Genomic DNA, 25,198 nt, shown 5'->3' on the forward strand with positions numbered 1-25,198 from the left:
ATCCTTGTGCATTTCTGCACACCAGTAAAAACACTGAGCAATGACAAGAGGGATTTTTAGGTACCTAAAAGAGTGTATTAAAGTGCCACCATAGTCGCAGATTCTCTTCATCATGTTTCAGTCTTGCCAGACACAATATCTCTTATCATAAATACTAGCTCCATCTCTATCAGATCAATATGGAAAGACAGCTAGGCCCAGAAATATATCTATAGTAAATGATGTTTGGGGAGGATGCACTCCTTGGTCCTTACCCTAATACTCTGCTGCCCTTCTCTCTAGTTCTGCACCCATTGAACCACTCTGAATTGTTTACCAGAAGCATAAATGAGGCATAAGTCAATTACCTTTTTAGTGCATAAAGCCCTGCACGTTGATTACATGTGGAAGAGGAGTATTTACTTTTTAATCAGGGTTGACTGTGGGGTGTGGAGGTAAGGCTATTTTGAAGATTAATTAGTTAATATTTGTACGCTGCTTTGAAGATATGATATATTAAGTATTTTTATTGCAACCAGCTAATGGCCTTAACTCTTTCAGCCATACTGATGTGTCAGGGACTTGAAAAGTGATCATTCTGAGGCTTTTTTAGTTTAAACCCTTTATAGACTGTATTGATAAAATACAAAGAAGAAATTTGCAGTTTCAGTCCCAAACATTCTCCCATCTCTGCTAGACCCTGTAAGTAAATGACACATTTTTAAAACATCAGCAGAAGAGGCAGATAATTGTATAGAATATACTTGTACGTCCTTTTGATTTGGTCTTTGGACTTGGCAAAGGTGAGCAATTTACACAATACAAACATGGTGCATCTGTTCTCATGACATCCTGCTGGAGAAAACCATGAGCTTCCATGTTCATTTTGCAGATGAGATCCTTTGAAAGATCTTAGGATCTTTGAAAATTTGGACCTTTCTCCTATTCAGGTGGCTAAATCCCACAGAGTGATTTAGGTGCATAACTATTTTCTGGATCTGAGCTTATGTGACTTGCCCAAGGTCACAGAGTATGTCTATACAGTAAAGGGAGAAAAAATCCCAGGTTACTGCGCTCACCGCTGCCTTATTCCTCCTTTCCTAAAATAGACAGCTGAGCTTCCATGTTCTTCATTACGACAGCCACTTTTAAATGAGAGTCCAGGAGTTTGGCATCATTCAGTCTCATGAATATTCAAATCCATGCAGATGATTTGGGGTCATGAGACAAACTCAATCCCTTTCTTAGGCAAGCATAGATAATAAAATCACAGAGGATGTTCAAACTTTGGGATGTATCAACTACATCCCTTTTGTATACCCCATAGCAGCTGGCTGGAGTGCAGTATCAAACCCCAGGAGGAAACTGGCTATTCGATCAGCCACAATGCTGGTGTGCATCTGCCACTGTGAGAAGGGGAGATTATGAAATCAGGAAAAACAATAAAGGTGGCACACTGATGCCAGTCTGATATTCCAAGATCCATTCTCAGGAAAGTTAAGAGGCCTCTTGGCATATGGCTTCAGCTGAGAGGATGGGCAAGAGAAAACCCTAAGGTCTCCCGCTGAAAATATAAATGACAAATAAGAAGAAATTTTTGGAGGAGAGAGAATGGAGTGGGCCACCATGCATGTAACTGGCATTTAAAATCAGACAACAAATGGGAACCTTGTTATTTTCAATTATGACAAAGCATAATGTCACATAAAGGTTCAAAAATGTAAAAGGTACAGGGTCTTTTGATTGAATATGCTCTAGTTGTATTCAGCACAAATTACACAGACTGGAAAACTAAGCAGATTCTTACAGCATCAGGTATTATGTGAAGTGTTCAGGATTTGGGTTAATGAATACAGCGTTCTCCCAGATGTTCCATCATCGTTCCAGAGTGGGAGGAAAACTGGCTGCAGACCAAATCAAATTTTTATATTCCTCTTAGATAGTGCCAGACACTAAGATTTCATCAATATAACATCTGAGGCACAGAGACAACGCATCATGGTTGGATAACCCTATATTCAATCCATTTTGCTGAAGACAGGACAAATAAACTAAGAATCAGAACATTCAATGAGTCATATCAAAGGTATAAATTGAAAGTCAACACTTGTACTGCATATAATCGAGCTGAAAAAGAATTTATAGTCTGGAATTTCCCATTTAAACACTGCTGCTGCTTCTTGCAGATATACTCCAAATGTTAACTTTAAACACTGCCAGTCCTTTCAAGTTGGGTTTTTTGCTTACTTTATAATATCTTTAGGATGCACATCCTTCTCCAGGGTAATGGAGAGTTTGAGAAAAGAAATTAATTGCTAAAAACGCCTAGTTGGCTTGGAAAAAGCACGCCATTTAGTTTTTACTAAATAGCTAAAAATCAGTTTAAATTATTTTTCTCTAAACATATCATCCTTTTTTGTAAGCAATATTAAACAAGGAAGCTTCTGGGATGTGCAGAAACAGAGATCACTACGGGCAAAAAAGACCAGTCACCATAACACTTTAGAAATGCTTGAGAGGTGATGATAGGAATAAAGAGAGTCAACATCTATAGTAGGCAACAGAAACCCACCACAAGAAATAAACCAAACTTTGCAAAAAATACACAAAAATAAATATTCACTTGGAAAAAAAGAAGTCCCCAGTTCATCCTGAGTGCATGGGCTGATCCTCATGCCCAGCAAAAGTCTAGCTGAAGTCAGAGAAGAGGATGTCTTAAGGGAATGACTTGCAAGTTTGAGACTTAAGAGCAGACTGGATGAAGTCTGCAATTGAAAAGTTAGGATCCAGTTCAGTTACACTAATCTGATTTGGTCCACATTCCTACTTCAACTGTTCACTTAGCCTAAAGGACTGTGTGTGTGTGTGTGTGCGCGCGCGCGCGCGCACCTACTTATGCAAACACATCTGTGAGACCTAAACACTTGCACAGACTTTTTATACCCTCTAAAAGCAGGTCAGCAGTGAGCATTCACTGGGCATGAAACAACATGAAACCATAAAATGTCCCCTGTCTGGTGCTGGTTACACTAAACCAATGATTTTCAAACTTATCAATCCACAGACCACCTCTCCACTTCTCTACCCAAGGACCAGCAATCCCCTTTTGCACCAACACAACATTCTTACGCCAGCACTTTGCAAGCTGGTCCTGGAGAGCAGCTGTGCAGCCATCCTCTTCAGAGCGCAGGCCAAGAGAGTCCTCCAGGAGGCTCCTTCGCCTTCTGAGCCAGAGTAAAGGGCTCAACTGCAGAGTGAGGAGTTCAGTTTGGGGGGACAGGCAAATATCTGGAGACCCTCCACTGAGGGTACTATAGATACACTCACCATCAGTATTTGATGCACTGCTTCATGAGTGCCCTATCGCAATGAATATGCATGCATGGGGGGTAATATCATATGAAAGAATGCAAGAGGGAGGAAAGGAGATGCCATGAGGCTGCCACCCAAGAGTATGCCTGCCTCTGGGTCCTCTTTAAGCCCAAGGGCCCTACCAAGAGCGCAGTAGAATGCCTCTCCAGCTTCAGGGACTCAGCCCAGCCTGGAGCTATGGAGCTACTGTATCATGGTGAGCATATGGCATCATGCCCGGAGCTCAAGTCCTACATTTAGCTTATGCTAAGGGCTGCACCTTTCCCAGATTCAGCAGTGCAGTGCAGGGCTTCAAGGTAAAAACTACAATATAAAGTGAAAAATAACTTGAATAACATAAAATAATAGCTTCATGAACCCTATATCCAAGTATGTGACAACTAATAAGTTAATAAAGAGGGAGATGTATTCTGAAACTTCAGACTTCAGATTTTGTTAATGACAGGTGAAAAATTCAAACCGAATCTATTCATCTGGGGGAGTTCTTGTTTTTTTAGCACAAAGCATGTTCTCTTCCGCATGCATTTACCTAAATATGTCTTGGATTACGATTCAGCTCTGGCTTGTGCTTTTTTTTTTTTTTTTTTTTAAGTAATTATTTACGAATTAGATTTCTTGAGAGTAAACTATCAGAGGAGGCACACTCCACCTCTCTACAAATGTATGCAATAGATCTAATTATTTTTCTGTAAAACTACAAACAACCTTCTAAATAATGACAATCATTAGAAAACATTAGGGTCTGTCACTTATAATCTCTGCCAACTGCTGATAGCATTTTACTACTGCCTAGAAAGGTTGATTAAAGCTTGTAATAGATTTAGTGAGGGTGAAAGATTAACAAAAAGGTATTTATGATAGAGACACTAAAACATAATATGTTCTCAGTAAACACTCAAAAAACCCCAGCCCTGTGACATTTATAGATGTTGCTCAAGACCTCATCTGCACAATGAAACCGATAACAAGTTTCTACATGTTGCAAGGAAAAAAAAAATGACAGAAAGGGAGAAGAGCACATTACTTTTGCATGTCTCATGTCAAAGCAAGTGAGAAAATACACTTCAAAAATAAATCAACTGAAACCCTTGAATAAGTTCTTGGGACTGCTGTTGTTGTTTGACCACTTGGACACTCTCCTTCTTTGAATTTAAGGCAATGGAAAATTAAGAAAACAGGTTGGATCAGAAGGCAGGGACTAAGGGGCATCTTCTTATTCCTGGCCTTGGAGGAAGATATTGCTCACATCCCTCAGCCCACCTGCCCCACATGCATGCATGGGAGCATGCTGTGTGGGGCAGGGCACTGTACAGCACAGCAGCCTGGCGTGTGGAGCACAACTGCACTGTGTCTGGCGCTTCGTGATGGGCAGGGAGGATGGGCAGCAAAGCCTTCCTTCTGGTCAGCTTTCACCAGGGGGAAGGTGTAGCCAGCAATAGATTAGCAGCTCTTAAAAGCGTGTTCCAGTATGATGCTGTTAAAAATGATGGAGAGAACTGCAAGAGCTTGTGGAAACACCAGCATCTCTCTTTAAGCAGTGAGGGCCAAGGATGCTCTGGAGATGCCAGCCTTACTGTCTGCTGCAAAGATCTGAGAGTGACTTCAGGAGTTGCACTGAGTCCTGATGGCTCAGGAAAGAACATGCATTCATTCTTGTAGCACAGCATGATTTCTCCCCAAAACATTTGATCATTTATCCAGGTATATTGGCCATTTGCAGGTACTAATTTAACCCACAGCAGGATCAGCTTGTTCCTGTCTTCAAAACAGCTGAGCTCACCTGCAGAGGTCATCTATGAAAACCTTGGTGCAGCTGAGAAGCAGGTGCCCAAACTCAGCATTTACAAGCTTAAACTGAGGATGTCCACTCACATGCCATGACAGAGAACTTCAGTTGTCCTAGCTCTGTCCTGACCTTCAGTTGCCTGCTCTGCTCCTCTCCCATTCCCATTGTCAAGGAGATAGAGCAGAAAGGCTAGCCTGGTTTCCACAGTTTACAGCTTGCCTTAGTAAAATAAACTGGGGTCTATTCCAATAAACTGCAGTGAGTCAGAGGCTGCTAAGCACTAAGACATCATGGAGCAGGACAAGCACCTCCAGGAGAGGGGTGTAGCAGTCAGCAGGGGTCTTAACTGGTTCAGCCTGCCTATTTTAATCCAACATGGTGGGACTAAATGACCTCTCAAGGTCCCTTCTGACCTGAATTATTTTATGATTCTATAACACCCCACATGAATTCACAGCTGCTTTTGAAAATGAGGGGTCAATGTCAACGTTTCTTTAAACAGCACTCCACAACACTGACCAACACCATGAAAATAATTTACCAGGAATAAGTGACCAGCCAGATCACATCCAAAGCCAAACACATGTGAAAATAAAAACAATTTCTATACTGTGCATGCCTCAGCAAGTCTATAGCCAGATATACATATGCAGTCCATAAACACATTAACACGTCCCTCACCAGAGAGGTCAAAATGTGGTGAAGCAGAATAAGCCTGTGGTTAAACCTATCTGAGAACCACCGTCTGCATTCTGTGAACATGTTTGTAAGCTGAAGTATTGCGAAGTGGATGACAGATTACAGAACTCGTGAATGCAAGTCAGCCTGCCCCAAACCATTCCTCAAATGCAATATACGGGTGACACTCACTTTGTGGATGACTAATAGCTTCCATGCAGAAAAGTGGATTTTTTTTTTAGTCAAGTGATGGTCATTTAAAGAGTGCAGATTTCACAACTAAGGTTGTACTCAGAAAGATGTAAACCTCAGTCTCTCTCAGGTTTAACCATAATACTCTGTGTCATAGACACTATATGAGGCAAAACTCATCTTCTGAGATGAAACTTTACATTGATTTCTTTTTCCCTCATTTTTTCATATCTGGGAAATGAATAAAGCCTTGAAAAATATATTTCTAGGCTATTTAAAGATACACAAAAAGCAACAAATGTAAACAAAAGTCTCATATTTGTGTGTTGATGTAGTGAGTCAGAATAAACATGACAGCTTTACCTGAGAAGTTAGAGTCTGAAAACAAACCCTGTGTGTTTGGCAACAGGCTCAGAAGATTTTTAAAAGAAAAACCAAAAATAAGCTTAGCAACATACTTTGCAACTCCCACAGGTAAGCCTCACTACCCAAGCACTCTCACCAAAGTCAAGAAAAAAGAGGAATCCTACGACACTAGGTGCTGAGTATCCCACATGCACCTATCCCTCATGCTGCCTGTATCCCACAGAGCTGCCAGCTGAAACCTGCTCCTACCAGGGCTATCCACCACAGACAGTAATATTTCTCTTGGAAACAATAACAGATTAAAAGTTCAGCAAAGGCTGGCATAGCAAGCTAAAGCCACAAAGCACACAGAGAAAAGGAAAAGATGGGGACAGACATAATTTTCTATTTCCAGCATTTATATGCCGGCTGCCAGCATAGGATGTGACATACTATCCTATGGCAAGGACTTGCACCTCATCAGGGTACGCTACTGTAAAGCTGACAGCCCTCTCTACCTCCCTGGTAATGTTACTCCTGATCTCCATGGCACATGAATACCTTGAATATGATCCAGAAAGATGATTTTCTGCTGGTGCAACACAGATGACAAATGGATCTCAAAAGACACTGCTAAAACTTGATTGTGGTTGTGGAGAGTTGATTCTGCATAGTCCAGACCATTTTGGAGCAGACAATGGATGGAGTTCACTCTAAGTAGAGACTTCCACTGGCTGAATACAGGAGACTATGTCAAACCTAGTCAGGAAGAAATCAAGGGAATTTTGAAAAGCAGGTGGCATGTCCAAAATACAGTTGTTTTAAATGATGAAAAGAAGATCAGAAGAATCATTTGAGCCATGAAAACTTCCATATTGTCAGAGTTTAAACAAAGCTAAGTATCCCAAGTGCTAGTTTATCAGTTATGAAAACTAAAGATTAGCAGAGAAATCTGGATAGCTTGGACTCAACGGGATCTTTTTCCGCTGACCTGAGGCAGAGCCAGTATTTCAATTTGTGCCTAGAACGTACAATGTCACAAACACACATCAAAAGCACTGTTATTTTGCCTCTATCGCTTTGACTCAGTTAGACTATTCTGGTGACAGGTGCTGCCTTTCTTTGTATTTAAAATCGAAGATTAGCAAGTCAAAGGTAAAAACATGGCTTTCTATCAGGATTCTTCACTCCTGAGTTCCAAGGATGTTTCTTTTTCTTCTCACTTAGGAAACAGATGCATAGGCAGAGCTAAGGCTTGCACTAAAAGATTACAAAGAAATGGCTTCCCTTCTTTTTTTATGCTTATATTTAGGAAAAGATGCTGAATATCTCACAGCTGTAACAAATATATTCAAAAAGCAACAGAGTAATCACCCTTTTCAGGACTGAGAACTCTAATTTTTGCCTCTTCTGCCTCCAGTCTAGCAACACTTCTCATGCCTCAGGTATTATATATTCCATATTTGTGTGTCTTAAGCTGGGAAAAGGGAAGGCATAATGTGATTCTCTGTATTTTATAGCTGGTGTTTTTCACAAGAAAATAAATTGAACCTTCATTCTCCAAATTATACTGGCTAACTGACCAGGGTTTTATTTCATCTCTCTCTGAGCTCAGTTCAGTGTCTCTTGAAGTCAATAAGAATTTTTTCACTAGATGTTGAAACAAACTATAATGAAGCAATAATTATCCACACTTACTTTGTAGCTGGGACTTTTGCCATGTTCCCTAGATATCAGGAGAGCTTTCTGTTCATGTTACTCGGTTTCATTTTTTTAATTGCCCAGTGTCTACTGCAGCACAATGTTTTGTTGTTAAAGGCAAGGGAGCGTTCTGCTAGAGAGTTCTTCCTGTGTGGAATGGCATCTTACCTGTTGAAAAAGTTGGTGTTCTTTGAGAAGGTAGGACTTCACACCAATTACCCTCAAGATGGGAACAAACTTCCTAAAAGAAATCATTATGATGATTAGATTTCTGTTTTCACATATGCACAATATTTCTCTCAGCATTTTAATCCAGGTCAAGCGGAATTATATCAGATTATATTATATTATATTATATTATATTATATTACATTATATTATATTATATCTTTCAATTTACAAGAGCCAGAGCTCCCCAAAGGAAAGCTAAAACACAGTACCTTTTTTTACATGCTCCCCAAGAGCCTTGGAGAGAAACCTGAATCTGGAGGATCAATATGCTCCTCAATCCCCATCTGTGTTCTCAAGACTTTTTCTGCTTTGTCTGGTCCACCAAAAACTATACTTCAACATCAACTCCCTACTTTACTCCCATACCTTCCCATGCAGACGCAGCATACTCTGTTGATCATTGGATATCAGGGATCAGTGTGAGGGGGACCTACATGTTGCTGTAGGTGCCTATATACCAGTTGTCAGGGTAGGTTAGCCAGTAACCCGAAATCATCCTGAGCTCAAGTCAAGCTAAGGCAAAAGCAAAGAAAAATATTTATTTACCCAATCCAACATGAGCAACGCAGTTGCAAAGGTTTATAACATACATCTGGCAAAAAGAGAAGAAAACTTGCACCAAAATCAAATCCAAAGGCCCAACACTTGCTCTCTCTCTCTCTCCCTGCCCCATCTTATATCTAGCTGCCAAGCAATAGACCCCATCTAATCTGCATGGCCAAGGTCTCAGAGCTAGTGTTCACTCTTCATCCCAGGTACATATGCATGGGAGGGAACCTGCAGCTGAGGAAGAACTTATAACCCCATATTCCTTTCTGAAGGTTTGCTTGAAGGTTCATTCAAATTCATTTCCCCTCCTCCATTCAGAAGGCAGTTTCAGTGTCCTTTCTCTGGACTACTAACTGGCCTAACTTCTTCAAATGCAAACGTCCCTTCAATAGGCCAGGTGCAGATGTCTCTTGTACTTTACTGAGTTAGTAGTAAATCATTAATCCACAGAGGAGTAAAACACTCCCACTTACAAAGACAAATCACAGTGTGAAGCTTTTTAAGGCACCAAACTTACCATTTCAAATAAATGTATACATTGACAATCACAACTGATGCAAACATTTAAGTGGGATTGGAGCCTTTGGGCTAGAGGCCCTTGACTGAGACCAGCCACCATGAGAGCTAACAAGGACAGTGGAGTGATTGACTGGCCCCAGTTTCTCCCAGAGGGTTGCTATGACTTTGATGTAACACATCCATCAGGAGTGGAGCAAGAGCAAAAAAAAAGTCCCTGTTATAAAATGTGAGAGGGACAAACATTTGATCACTCTTTAGTGTTTCAGACCATTGGAATCTGTGGCCTCCACAATGAATGATCTGAATAGAGGTATTCTTTCACTAACTTCTGCCATGTATTTATTAATCCTACATAATAAAAAGCAAACAATTAAGCCCCAAGAGAAACTAAACCTAAGAATGTCTTAAGCCTCAGTCTCTCTAGGTGACCCCCCAAAAATGCCACAGACTGCCATACCTGATGTGAGCTTGCACGCCACATCTGGGACATCCTGAGAACATAGCTTCTGTATGAAGCTGAATGAGGAGCAGGTGCGCTGAATATCAAAAAGAAAACTCCACTCAGTTATACCCACAAACAGCTCCTTATTCTGCATAGATCACACTGTCCCACTCTTGTGATCAGTCATCTGAAACCAGATACCTCACAGAACTGTGCTGAATGCGGAACTGCCGACGCTGATTCACTCTATTTGGGGCTGCCCCCACATATAAAAACATTTTGGTTATTGATCTAAAGATTCATGACTCATGGGCTGAATATAGCGGTGGGTTTGAAACACTGCTTTGTTCTTGGAAGTGACACATAAGTTCTCCTTAGGGCAGCAGCCTTCTCTGTGACACCTGCTCCTTCAGAAAAAACTCCACAAAGAGTTGAAGAGACGCCCAAAAATTAAAAAACAGAGGAAGTGGGCAATATAGCTCTCCCTCCACCCATCCTCCCTCTTCCAGCTCTCAAGGCCTGGATGAGGCAACCTTATCCATGCTACAGTATGTCACAGAGAGTAAACAAAATGGCTTTCCTTGTTTTACAGTATAGGAATCTGAGATCCCCAGGACCGTGGAGGATCGTTCACTGTGTGAAATTCTGTTTAATCAAACAGCTTTAGAAGATCTGAAGATCTGAAATCAGAATCTTCAGACCTAAAAATGTGACCTTGATCTAAAGAAGTACTTGTCAGAGCCACAGAAATATTTAGGAGCCTAACTTTGAGGATCTTACAAAATTCATATCTGAAAGCTGTAACAGCTGCAAGTGACCTCTTACAGAGCTCAATCATTAACAGAAAACACAAGAGTGTACTCTTCCAGTGCACACTAGCATACTTTCTTTGCCTGGGGAAATTCATTTTAAATGTCTGATGTCTCTTTGAATTAACTGGCACCAGTTTTGTAATCAAACACTGTTGAGCCAACAGGAAGACAAGGACTTAGGCTCTTTTGCTGTGGATTACACACAAAAACCAAAAAATTGGCCCAATATGTTATAAAAGACCACAATACATGCATTCATTCATGTAAAAATTAAGTATATAATCACATGATGAGCAAAGGACTTCATATGATGGTATACAAATTTAAAACACATACAACCCTATTTAAATAACTGCATACTGTGCTGTATTCCAAAAAAGATGAAGTTACAATAATTGTCACTTTCAGTTTTATATAATTTTACAAATAAAAATGTGAGAGTTGCCATTAACTAGTATTGACAATATGCGTACAGTACACACATTTGTCAATTTCATTAACCTTCCAAATTCGGTATTCAGAGGGAGCTAATGGCAGCATAACACATCATTACAATATTCAATGCAATTTCATGGATATTATGTATAGGGAGAAATTTTAGACTCTCTTGTCCTTACAGCTGTTAGAAAATATTATACTTTGCAAATATCCCATTAGGGATCGGCAAATGCTAAATAGCAGAATCTGAATAGCATGAATTATGTCCCTCTCTCCCGCCTCTCCTAGCTGAGTACAGGGTGCCTCTATTTGTGTCATATTTGGCCATAAGTAAGGAATGCAAACCACTGCCTGGACTTTGCACCCTCCTCACTACTGTTATTACAGCCTCCATAGCTAGAACACCAGATTAGGATCCAGGAGGTTTGGGCTTCATTCACCCATTAACCTTCATTATGATCTTGGTCGAATCACTTAATTTTCTACATCTACAATTCCCTGCTTCACTGGGCACAGTGCAGGTAAAATCTATTACAGATCATGAGGGGCTGAAATACCAATAGGAGGGTTACCTTCCTTCTACATGAATGCGGCAGCTTGGCCCATGTCAATGAGCAGTCCCCACAACTATGACCTGTTCCATAATCCTGCTTGCCAGTCCTCCATCAATATCATATTGTGTGGCTAGGGTAGATGTTCTCTGCATATAAGGGGTTCTTCTTTCCTCCTCCTTCACCACTTCACCAAAGGTGAAGAAACATACCAGGAAAGAGGGGAAAAAGAAAGAGAGAAGAGACCCCACAACAAAAAAAGCAGGTTTTATTACAGGAGAAGAGGAGGCCTTGCAGCTGGGAATGAGAGTGGGAAGGCTCTGGGTATAGGAGAAGAAAAAGTCAAATGTGGGCAGGTGTGGGAAGGAGAAGGAAACAAAAGATATTTTGAATTATCTGAGGGAAGATTTATCTGGTGATGAGATGGGGGAAGACACTCGGAAGAGAGGCAAAATGAAAGATCTTTAAAAGGAAGATTCTTAGGAAGTTGGATGTGGGAGAAAGTAATTTAGTGACACACAAAACAGAGAGATGGATTATAGCACTGTACATATCAGAAAACAATATGGTCTGCCCAGCAGCAGAGGAATATGAAAGGAATGACCGTCACCTATGACCAGATGAGGAAGTAGAGTCAGAGAACAAAAGAAAACAGATTTTCAGCTTTGGCTTCTGTTCTAAGGCTTTTCTTTTCTCGACCACTTTGAATTCTTCGCACCAGTAATCTGTGAGGGAGGGGAGCAGGACTGGCCTTCCTTGGGACTCCTGTAGAAACAGCAGAGAATCCTTAATTTTAAGGCTGCTTACTAGGCACCAAAGAGGTTTTGCCTGTTCTTTGAATTAGAAAGACTTCAAAAAAGCGGATAATATATATTAAATTCTTCTAATCTTTTTCTTTCTGATCAGCAATAAAATGCTTCAAAATTAAAAGCCATCATCAGTCATATTATGAGAAAATAAACAGATACCCATGTATGATCTATAAAAGCAACAAATTCCTGTGCCAACTGTCTCCCTTACAGAAATGGTCAAGGTTACCTACAGCAATTTTAATTGAGCTTTGCTTTTCTGCCTGATGCAGTTTTCCCCACAGGTCCTAAAGGGCGATCAGTATAGGATGTGTTCACCTTGTCAAGCAGGCCTGCAGTTAATGGCCACTGTAGTTTATTGAAAGGACACAGCGCTTTCCGTAGGTGGTGGGACGGCGAGCAGCATTAGCAGCCTCCTTTCTTCGCTGTTTCTAACCCAGTTGGCTATCTTGCATCTTACAATATTCAGGGTTCTCTGTTCATGGGAAACGCTTTGGATGGTCCAGCTTTGCAACAGCCAGCTTGTGTTAATTTGAATCACTTTGGTTTGCTTTTCTCACTGTTGCTCTCACTGCCAAGGGCTGTCAAAACACATTGTCCTGCTTTCAGAAAAGAGCCACATACTGTGTCATGGAGATATACAAAACACAGCTGATAAAACTACACAGAAGAGTTCAGCTGTCTTCCTAGTCTATGAATTTAAAAAGCATTCTCCTATAGAAATGAAGCAGTTTTTACATTAAGTTAATTTGTCTTTTTCCCCTCCTTATGGAGCTCCTGCTTCACTTTGCCACTTCATTTTGTATTTTGCTTTTTCTTTTATCTCTGTTTTCCAATTTAGAGATTTGACAACATCTAGACTACGGGAAAAGTGAGCTTTTAACCATCTCCCTTTCAGAAGAGTTGAGTTATACATCCGACTAGCAGTGTTGGTTTAAAAAGTTAACTATATGGGTAACCTTTTATTGCTCTATGTCTTGAGCTTGCTATCAGAACATAAAGATGCAAAAATAGAACAAATAGGTGACTCTGTGTCTCCAGTAATAGGTGGAATAACCCAAAGTAATGTTCCAGTCTGCTTAGATTCTGGCCAGCACAAGACTACCCAATAACTAGAAAAAGAAATAGTGTAAAATATACAGAAACATTTTTTTCTTATGGTTGCAGATTTATCACAGACAGAAAAAGAGTAATCTTTGACACATGAGAGATGGAATATTTTTAATAAGGTGTTGTGCCAAGTTGGCTTATTATTCATATACATAAAGTATCCTGGTGTCCTTTAAATTAAAAAAAAAAAAAAATCAAACGGGACAGAAGTGCCAGCAAATGTTATAAAGCAGTGGATAGTGGGTGGGTGGTGTGAAAACGTTTCATAACTGCTAACAGCAACCCTGTTGTGAACCAAACAGCTGTGAGCCGAACACAGGTGTGCTAGCACAACAAGGGCCATTCATGCATTCCCACAGTGCGCTGGCCAGGTTTGCAGAGCCACAGCTGACCACATAACGCATCAGAGATGGAAAAGGCTGAGAGTGAAATGTCCACTGAAAGTGTAAACACCGGATGCCACACAGACACACACATGCACGCACGCACAAACACATGTACATTTTTAGCACATTCTGCTCGCTACTGAAAGGCAAAGAGGTAAGGAAAATCTACTCTACTGTGCGAAACAGAGAATATATTGACTCAGGAAGTTCATGGGAATATTCTTCGCATGGAAAAATAGACAGGTGAGAAAGCATTAGGATATGACAAAAGTCAAAATATTCAGGTGCTCGTGAATTTTTATTGACCCTGTCATTCCAATAGACCATTCCAATGTTCCATCCGAGACATTTGTAAATGAAGACAATTTAGAAGCAATTCCAAATAATGCTAGCGGAAGGATTACAGATTCCCATTTCTTGTACAGAGCCTCCAAGATAAAAGATATATTTCAGGAAAGTAAAAATATTATGGTTACAAAATAAAATCATTTACCTTTCATATGCTCTGCATAAAGCATTTTTGCAGCTTTTCTTCCACAAATATCAGTGTAGTAACAGGGCTGGCAGGGAGGATGCTGTTTCTTTTCTTTTTTTAATCAGGATTCTTAAAAGATGGCTTAAAAGAACAATTCAAATAAAAAAGGAATGGTAGTTAGGAACCCCTGAGTTCTAAATCTGGCTATAGAAATCCTGCTTGGGGCTTTTAAGTTGAACACACAAGCAGACATTATGATTCAATAGCAAAGGGGAGAACCCTTTGTTGGAAAAGGAGAGGACTACATGCCCTAGTAGATCTTTTCTATCTATTGTTCCTATCATGAAAAGGCAATTATTTGTTAAAAAAAACAGTCTCTAGATACAATATTTGTATCCAGGGGGTACATATCAGGAACAAATATTAAAATACTTTGACATTTGTAGGTATATAAAAGCCAACTTTCAAAACAGAAAACATGGCAATGAAAGTGAAACATACCATAATCATGATACAGACTAATATCTCTGCATTTAAAATTCTCACCAGCTATTCCAAGATGAAATCTCACACTATCTTTGACCCAAAAAAGCCCTGCCTGATTCCTACCTGTGTTGGTATTCATGGATGCATTTCTGCTTTCAAACCAGATTACAAGCTATCGAGACTGAACATGGTCGCTGTGCCAGCTAATAAAACTAATGATCAAGTAACCCCATGCACCTAGAAAATCTTCCAATTCTGTAAGTTCCTTTCTGCTAGAATAAAGTTAGGAATCCTAGTTTATTTTTCTTGTGAAAGTCCGATTTCAAAGACTTTTAAATACTGAATCACAAATCCTGTTTCTAGCAGATGGAGGGCCACAGTAAAACAGTTGCAAACACAAAACAGCAGTGATAAAGATACATTCAATGAGTTGCTGCCCACATTTTCGGCTCTCAGCAGCGGAGACCTAGATGTGTATCTGTCCAACGCTCTGAGTGTGGCTGTCCCACTTCTATTAGCAGCAGCTAGTGGTCAGCCTCACCGAACCACACTTCAGAAAGTAGCATGTACAAGGCTTACTGTTTACACGTTATGGCTACTATCTGGGGTAAACTGAACATCCTCTCTCACCAACTACAAAGCTCTACGAAAATGCTTTTATCATTGTTATCATTGCTTTCTTCTAAGATGGCCCCAGCTGTCACAGGAAAAATAAGTCCTGAGATCAACCAAGATCAACAATTTGCATGTGTATTTTTGATGCTGCTTCAGAATCTGATAAAATCCATTGTTTATCACCATTAAAACACTTGCAACTGAAAAGTGGCCTGTAGGTCTTCACACATCCACAGAACAACGGCAGCTATGCTCCGGCAGAATGTGCGCTCCACATTAGCCCCAGTTTTGTCCATAGCCCTCACGAGAAGGAGCCATCTCAGGAAACAAGAACATAGTTTAATCTCTACTGCCATTCAGTCCCTGGCATCTCTGCTGAGCTGGTGAAGAGTGCCAGGAGCAGCCAATCACTAAGATTTTGACAGAGGCCCCAATTTATTACCTATAATCCAAGAAATAGTGATTGTACTCAATCACTCTCCCAATAAAAACAAATAAAGAGTTAATACGACTTCATCACACGTTATTCCCACCTGAGTCTACTGATGCTGCAGGTATTATTTAGTCACACTTTTTTGTCTACAAAATATGTTGTAGTAATTTAAGTGGTGCTCAGGCAAAACTAGTGTAAAGATTGGCTAGACATTTGTAATTATGAATTTCTTTGTCATAGCTTACTTAGAAGTGATTTACACTTGCCTTAAAATGTTGAGCAAACCTGGAGCACACGCTTGCAATTCTCAGGTTCCCTTCTGAGATTTCCCTGTAACCGACAAATCCAACATCTTTCCAAAAGGACTAGAATTTGCTGTCTTCCAACAGAATGATATCCATCTGCCTTGCAGCTCTCCGTTTAGCCAGTGTCCTGTATTTTAAAGGGTCAGCCAGAGAATTCCGGGGCTATTGGATCTATAATTTTCAGTAAGAGAGCAGAAGTTTCCTATTACGATGAGGAGTTTTCTCTTCACTGAGCCAGTACAATGAAACACCAGTTTGTTCCCAGAAGATGCCAGAGAGAAGCTGCAGGTCAGCCCAGTTGGATTCTGGTGCTATAATGGCACCAAAACTTTTGGCTTCTATATGATGTATATTTTTGCAACTCCGATGGCCTTTAGAGAGTTTTAGAAGAGCTAGAGCAACTGAGGATCTGGCCTACAAAATCTGTGAACAAGTAGTTTAAAACATGGGGCTGATTCTCCATTTATACAATTGTAATGGGTCTGCACCAGCTATACTGGTGCTAAAGTACAGGTTTCAGCCTAAGCTGATCTGACACCTTTAAGGAGATATTTAACACTGATATTCTCATCTTAAACCATCCAATCAGTCTTAGAGAAATCCTATCTTTGTGCTTTTTCATGTGGAAATGAATGACTTGCTGTTCTTTTGTATGATAATTTAGCTAAGCAACAATTATTACTTTGTGTCCTCAGCTGTGGAATGGACAGAGCTGAGCTACTTCTGTTCATTCTCTTTTCTTTCTCTCTTCGGATTTATACGTTATAATTTTTTTTGTCTTTATAAGCAATTTGCAATAGGAAGTAAATCAAACTGATCCGAGTAATAATCTCACCTAAATATTACTATAGAAGTTCAATTTCTAATTTCAAGCAAAGACAAAAACTTTGCACTCATACTGTTTCCTCAAAATTGTTTGATCCATTTTTCAAATCCTGACTAAATTCTGCCCTTCAGCTTTTCTCCTTCTTAGAGGGATCTGTATTCACAAATTACAAGCAGAAAATGGACAGAACAACTGCTGCCATGGAAGGAAGAGATATAGTGTGTGAAAAAGAAAATCTTCAGTTTTTGGTCGTAAATTCCTTTTATTCCAGAACTCTAATTTTATAAAGTTTTTAGAGAATTCCTCTAAAATAAAACCGCAGAGTAGTATAAATAATGAAAATTTACCTTTTTACAATAAATTAGCATACTCATAATTCTGATATATTACATTCTCTTTATTTATTGCAGTGGTCAGCCCAGTAGCACTAGGATAGCTGATGCCACTGCAAAAATTCAAAGTCCAGTGAACGCTACTATGCTCAAATCATGCTAATAGCTTCTTAGAAGCAGATTACCTTCAAATGAGAAAATTTGGAGAAATAGCACCAACTGCAGCAAACAAAAAACCCACCAGTTATTTAAAGAAAATTGCACACAGAAATGCTGCCAAGATGCCACAGTGTCTTCATCACAGTAAGAGGTGGATGGCTTCTGTAGACTTGGGCAATTCACATTTCAGATTCTTTTCCCACTGCCCACATGTTCAATTTTACTCAACAGCAAGCCCTATTTGTCCCTTATTTACCTTCTAAAGCAAAGCCCACATTGGTGGGAATGAACACGGAGGTGACACTTAGAAAAAGCAACATCATTTGAACAGCTGTAGACAGTCTGTTATTTATCAGAAATTTTAACAAAGGCCAAAGGAAAAAAGCAGCAGTTCAGTGGAGAGTGAGTCCTGCCCTAGCACAGCTGTTACACAAGATGGGAAAATTTCAAAATGAGAAAGTAAACACCACTCTATATTCTAGCAAAGAGGGAAGAGATTTTTCTTCCCAATCCTTGGAAATGGCAAACTTAACACTAATGAAACGCAAACATTCTCTACCCCCTCCCCATCTCATCACCCCCTGGGCAAGTATAAGAGCTAACTTCCAGTTGTAATTCTTTTCTTGGGGTGTTATCCTGCCCACACCAGCCACAGGGTAAAAAGCTGTATAGGTGCTGGACTGGCCCCCCAGCTGTAGTAACCCAGGATTGCTCTGTTGACTTTCATGTCCACTGTGCGATGGTTTTGCTGGATGGGCACAGAGTTCACAGCCAGCCTCTGCCAATTACAGGCTTCTTGGTGTACTGCAGCTGGGGAAACACCCCTGGGGCTAAACTCTTCCTCCAGCAAATAGGTTTGATAAAAACCACTGCAAGGAAATCCTTTCACGGGTCCTTTTGATAGGTTCTTTTTCAGGGCAGGAACTAATGTTCCTGTGATATCAGTATTAGGAATTCAAGAAGAAATGCCATTCAGCATCAGGAGCCAAACTGACAGCAGCTCCAGCACAAGCCAGTTAGACTCGGCTGCTCTGCCTCTGAACAGAGGCTCACACTGCTCAGTGCTGCTCACTTACTATTCAGATGGCAAATGCTCAGAACAAGAAAACCCCAAAACCTCTAGGACTGAATGAAGGGGGTACTTAAAAGACTCCCTCCCCAGAGCGAAGGAAGGCAAGCAGCACACAGCTTCACTCCAGGTAGTATGTAGACAAGCAGCGCTCGGACCCAGCTGCACAAAGAACTTACAAGCCTTACATGGAGCAGTGTGGACACATGGGCCTCCAAACTCCCCGCCATGTTGAGGAGAGGCAAACTGTGTCCCGCTGCTCCCCCGTTCACATGTGGGCTGCCTGAAACCTGAGGGCTTGGGGACTCTCCAGAGGAGGGGGCAGCACATGCCTGCGCCGTCTCCAGTTGGCAAGGGGAACACACAACCCCCATGTCCCACTCTCTGTCCATGGGTCTCACTGCAAGGTTGGCTCAGCACCACTGTCACCATCTCTCCTGGTAACTGGTAATTTTCCACATCCCATGAAGTTATTTTTGGTATGGAGTCAGTCTTTTTCTCCCCAATTCAAGATATTTTTATTTTTATAAACAAGAACAGCTTTTATTTGGGAAATTGAGAGACCCATGACAAAACGGCCAGTACTTCTGGGAACTACACTTCTTGCCCTACCTCTAACCACCAGGATATTGGTCAGTATGGGGTAGGTGGAGCATTTTGACCAGAAACTCTTTGCAAGTGTTGTCACAGTTAATACATTCTAATGCAAATTTCGGGTTACAGCAATCTGACATTTGCCAATGAAAAACTGTTTAGTCAGAATTTTTTCTGACCATCGCTCCTCTTGACTCCATTCTACAGCTATTTCCCCTGGTTATTCAGTAAGCAGCAATCTGCTGTAGTGCACTGAATGCTCTGTGCCTTATATCATACCCCAAAGGTCCAAAGCAATACGCCAAAGAAATAACACTCTAGCTGTGTTTCTGAGTTTTAGCTTAGTTATAACACCACAGGCAATAAAAACTCAAGGTTGTAGTTACTGCTAGAAATTTTATTAATTTCTGAAAGCAGAATTTTTAATCATTCCCTTGTAATATTTTCCTTCTTAAAACAAATATTCCTGTCTCTAGGAACTGCTGACTACTGCGCTTATAAAATGGACCCCATTTTTGCTGTGTCTAGGGAAGGATAAGGAAAACATGATGCACAAACCAGGAAAACTGTAGAAAAAAATATTGGCTGGAAACTGTGTTCCTGAAGACAACCAAGAATAACATTTAACCAGAAACTGGTTTTGACATTCAGCTGTCAGTAGTTTCCTTAAGCACTGGAGCCTCTCTGTCTGCAAATAAAATCCTGATTCATACAAATGCATATACTGAATAGTGTATAAATCCAGCACATTTTTTTCAGCAAATTTATTGAGAAATGAGCATTCAAAAACTGATTTCCAAAACACCAAAATCTGGTTTTATGCATGCAGATTTATATATATATATATATATATATACACACACACACACGCTCTCACACACACTATATATATATATATGATTTTATATTTTTTCATTTCAATTTCAGTGTAAAACCTACTTATTAGGAGAAAAGGATTAGCATATACATGTTAGCCAGGTGGTTACAGAACTTGGCTGTATGAAATATGATAGCTTAAATCCCATTTACACTAATTACATCCACAGCAGTACTTGCACATACAACCTCACGTGTGTTTTAGCTTTGAGACTTAAAGCACATTAGCTCGGAGTTAACTTAGGACATCAATGTCTTTATTTGGAATAAACTAAAGCATTTTTCTTTTTCTTACCCATCAGCTGCTTACTAGAGACTCAACATTTATTTTCATGTTCACAAATTACGTGAATTGAAATACATAAGCTACAAAATAGAAGAGAGGAAAACAAAGATAGCAAAACTCTTATCACTGGTCAAACTGCACATAAAATTACATATCAACATAATTTATAAAAAATTACCAACCCCCCAACCCCCCCAAGTTTAACTATCATCAGTGAAACTTGTTATACTCTTGACTTCTGAACAAATTCCATTCAGCAAAAAATGCTGCCTATTTCTCTGCTAAAATGACTTCTGGCTTTTTTCTTCAGAAGATTCTCCTATTGCTGGTAGACAATTCTGCCATGTATATAATACTTCACATGCTTTCCATGGCAGAAAAACTACGTATATGTGCCCCCTCATACAAAATACTGAGTTCTAGAATCTGTTACGACTACTATTTTATAGGATTCAAAACAGAAGACAAAAAAGTGTCTCCATTCTAAAGCCTGAAATCAAAAATTTTGCTAGGATATAAGTGAGAATGGTAAACAGTTAGAAGAGATGAGGCAAGAAAAAAAGCAAGGTTACAGCAACACCTTTGTAAGGCAGCCAGCTTAGGAACAGGAAGAAAAAAATAGCATAGTCACATTTATTTTACTATGATAAATAATAAAGGAAATAGAGGTTCTGAACCAAATCCTAGCGAAGTCAGTGGAAAGATACTTATTGGCAACTGTGACTTTTTGGATCAGAACTAATATTTTTATCTAATTTAACCCAGATCACAAAGCATTTTACCTCTTATGTAAATTCTGCTAAACCCAGTGAACCTTATGTTTCAAAATACCTGATGAATGTTTTTGAATAGCTACACTATGAACAAGGTGAGTTTTAGGAAGACAGTTAAATGGGTAGTGGTAACTTTTTATTGGAGAGTACTTTACTCATACGAAATCTCCCAGCTGTAAATTGCTGGATGCAGGGATCACACACTGAATGATTGCCCTGTTCCTGTACCATCCATAAGCATCTCCTGATGGCCTCTGTCAAAACAGGATCCCAAGCTGATGTACACCAAACTTCAGCTAATCTGGCCAGTCTAATGTTCTTACGTAATACACAAAATTAAACAGGTATCTTTCCAAAACTCCTTTCTTCTCCTCTCCCCTCCCTCGCAGTTACAGCATTCACAGTCACAGTTCCACAGATTTTCTTTACCAAACTTTATCATTTTAAATCACTGTCGAATTAAAATCAGAGTCATAGGATCAGCCATATCTGAGTGCAACAGAAGAAGACAGCAAGTGGCTTAAACTTTTTTCTTCTATTAACAGCCCAGTGTAGAGCTCTTCCTGCCTAGAGTTTTACCAGAGCATCTTTCAGAAGCATTAGCAGATTACAAAGTCCTCCTTGATTATCTCAGACCTTAAATTTATTATGTTCCTATCGCACACAGTTATTATAGTCAACTGCAGGTATGTAATTGTTCTCAGTGGGAGAAGGTTCAAGTCCTTTATTTCTTCCTCAGAAGGACATTGGGCCTGGTCCAATTCAGGCCAGGCTCATACTGTTTTCTTCTCTAAAAATCTATTTCCTTATTTTTACATTAATTAAAGCTACAAGATACCAACTTCCTCTCTGGCCTTTGACCCTGTAGATCATCCTTCTTTATTCCAGCAAATATATGTATAAGAGAACATAACATTATTTAAAAGGTAGCATACTGTTGATCTAAGCATCAAATAAAAATATGTTAATATCATTGAAGGAAAAAATTTGAATACAGTCCATCATATAGACAGCATGTAAAATCAAAGTGCAGCTATGAGCTCATATTAATAACACAAGCATACTATACTATGATGCAGATGCAGTCACTTAGCTGCACTGTCACTTGAATTCAACGGTCGGCCCCTTGCCCACACGTGAGCAGCTTTCATTTACCCTTACATACCTGCTAGGTTCTGCCAACCTGCTCCGAAGGGAAAGAACCACTCTCTCGAGGGGGCTTTTCTGTGGTCTAACCTTTGACTTGAAATTTGTATGGATAATAAGATACACTCATCCATACAAACATATATACATCATCTGTAATTGCACTCTGGTAAGTTTGTGTCTGGATATTTTCTTGAAGTAATATCCATTTGCCTTGTCAGTTATTTGTTCTCTGTGATAACACAAACTTAGATGTTTATTGTTCCAAGGTACATAAGAAACACCATTCATTATGAATTAATGTGCATAAGAAAGAACAAAAAAAGATGGAGCTCAAGGATTTTGTAGGAGGAGAGCAAAACAAATAATGGGGGGGGGGAGTCATGCATTTGCTGCTACTTTTATTTAAGTTTGATGGGGTTCCCAAGAACTCAGGCTTTAAGGGTATTCAACAGTGAAAAATGGTCAGCATGTAAGCTTGATTTTCGCGTTACAAGTCTACAAGAAGCTACCTCTCCCAAAAGATGCGCTCGTTACTAAAATTCCTCCCCTTGAAAATCCCACAAAATAATTGCTTCCAAAGAGGAAAATCAACAGAGTTCTTCATTGGACAGAGAGATGCTATAATAATGTTTAGGAAGTGATTATCATGGAAAAGACGGCTGATTTAAAAATTAACATAAGTGACAAGTCCCCTAGTATTTGATTTTGTTCATAATCTGCACTGCAAAGGCTACCCCATTCCTTATTACTCAGTTAAAACAAGAAAAGGAATAAAACCAGCTTACAATATTTGCCAACTCCAGCTGTTGGTTTTGTCTTCTGTTTAAATGCTATTAATTTCTACTTTACTATGTTCTCGGCAGAAAACAATTGACTCAACAAAATTTAGATTTGGGACCAATTCTTCATTTAGAACTCTTTCAAAGCTGAGGGCTTTTGGATAAGGAATTTTCATTTAATAATAACAGAAGGAGTAGAAAATAACAAAACTGTCATTTATTTACTTTCTATAAAGTAACTAACCAAGTTAACCTGGAAAGATGAATATTAAAATGCCTAATTACAGTCAAAAGCCTATTGCATGATATCTTGCATGACAGAGCAAAGTTAATATTCTTTGGATGAATGTCATAATTGCATATTTTCATAACCTAAAATATTTCGATTTCATTGAGATGTCATTTTAGCACTGAATTTTCTGGCTTACATACTTGTTTTAAGGTTAATTTCAATACCTGTGCAAGGTGTGTTATGCTCATGTTACCAAAAGGTACTTGCAATTTTAACTAAATACTAACATTCTTTTCTACTTCAGAATACAAATCAATTTAATATACACATAGCTGTTGAATCACTGTTTTCTCTCAATCTCTTCAGTCAGTACACTAAAGACCCCAAATAACCTCACATGTCAACCTTTATAGTACAATCATAAGTGATATAATGCAATGTTTTGTTTTATATGTATTGAGACACACCTGAGTGTTGATATTTAAGGACTTCCACATCAGTAGAGCACAGAAATCTTGAGAATTCGCATGCTGAACTGACAGAAGGGCTCTGGGAAGGCAAAAGCTCAGCGATGATGCTGTGGCATGACACAAAGACCTAAACCGAGGATGTCTGTGAAAAGGCTTTCATTGAGCCAAAGAGATTTAGGTATGGTATAGCATTATCATGACAGTACTATATTATAAGCCCACTGTTTACACAGCACAATCACAAATTCCTGATGCATGCAATAAAGCGGGAAAATAAAGACTATTTAGGTTACAAACACAAAAACCTATAATACTCAACAATTTAGGGGACTTTCATTGTTTCCTATGACAACCTTATCATACTTTTTAAGATTTGTCATAATAAGGAAACAGTTACAGCATTCATGTTCTTAAAACTTTGCTACTGAGAGCAGTCCATTTTACAAATTGCCAATTAGTCATGTTCAGGCAGTTATTACTACAAATTTACTGGAACAAATAAATAAAATAACAACAGCTTTGATTTGTTCATTTTAATCTTCTGAAACTTGATCCTTGGGAAACTGAGATTTTAAGAGTGCTCTACATGCTGATTTAAAATATGTAATCTGGAATTTGCCCAAAACGATGATATCCTCATAAAAAGACAGGCTGGTCAAATTTGTTAGTATGAAGCATAGACATCCAGGCTTTAAAGACCCATGTGCTGAGAGAGTCTCACATTGACATGGCTTTAAAGGTCACATACATACTCTGCCTCAATTGAACCCCCAAGGGAGGCTGCGGCTAAGCACACAAGATGTTCAGATACCACAATTAGGTTTAAATGGGCATATGGCAGAAGAAATCTGTTCCCATAGGAGGAGGAAAAGGAGAAGTAATATCACAAGCAAAATTAAGAAAAATCAGGATGACAGCATATTACTAAACTAATAGAAGGGGTGATACAAAAGGGAGGAGGTTGAGTTGCAAGGAGACACTTGAAATTAAGAAGCCAGTTCTGGGAGCATGGCAATGCATTTGGTGTACGGCAGTGCGTTCTGCACTGACCTTCAGCTGGAGAAAAATGTCATTCCCTTTGATTCATTTGGATTTTGGTGTTTCTCACATCTTATCTAATTTTTTAGGCACAAGGCAACTCATCTCAAAAAATAACTTGGTTTCAAAGCTTAATAAATATGTGAGTTCACAGAGGATAAAGAAGTAAATGAGTGAGCAAGTACAGAGCAAGATTTTTGCCTCCTGTTCAAAGAGAACTTGTTTTCACACACTGGTCTCCACCTCCTGATCTCCCTGACTGTGTTGCCTCTACCTGCCAAGCCTCTGTTACAGACCAGAAGTTAATTTTGCTAACAAGTTTGGACTCAAATCTGTCTAAGAAGTCCCTTGCTTCTCAGGCAACCCCTTTCCCCACGCTAATAAGATAGAAATCAGCCTCA

General features: G+C 39.5%; 1 long non-coding RNA gene across 1 annotated transcript in view; it reads right to left on the reverse strand.

Annotated features, from left to right (window-relative positions):
• Positions 1-25,198, reverse strand: part of LOC106494741 (uncharacterized) — a 149,067-nt gene that overhangs the window by 52,534 nt on the left and 71,335 nt on the right. Inside the window, exons 2-3 of the long non-coding RNA XR_001294351.2 lie at positions 8,222-8,294; positions 6,914-7,111 (exon numbers count right to left, since the gene is read on the reverse strand). This is a non-coding gene — a long non-coding RNA (uncharacterized lncRNA). The remainder of the gene's footprint in view (positions 1-6,913; positions 7,112-8,221; positions 8,295-25,198) is intronic.

This window comes from Apteryx mantelli, chromosome 3 (genome assembly GCF_036417845.1).
Source record: "Apteryx mantelli isolate bAptMan1 chromosome 3, bAptMan1.hap1, whole genome shotgun sequence".
In the NCBI taxonomy this organism is placed as follows: domain Eukaryota; kingdom Metazoa; phylum Chordata; class Aves; order Apterygiformes; family Apterygidae; genus Apteryx; species Apteryx mantelli.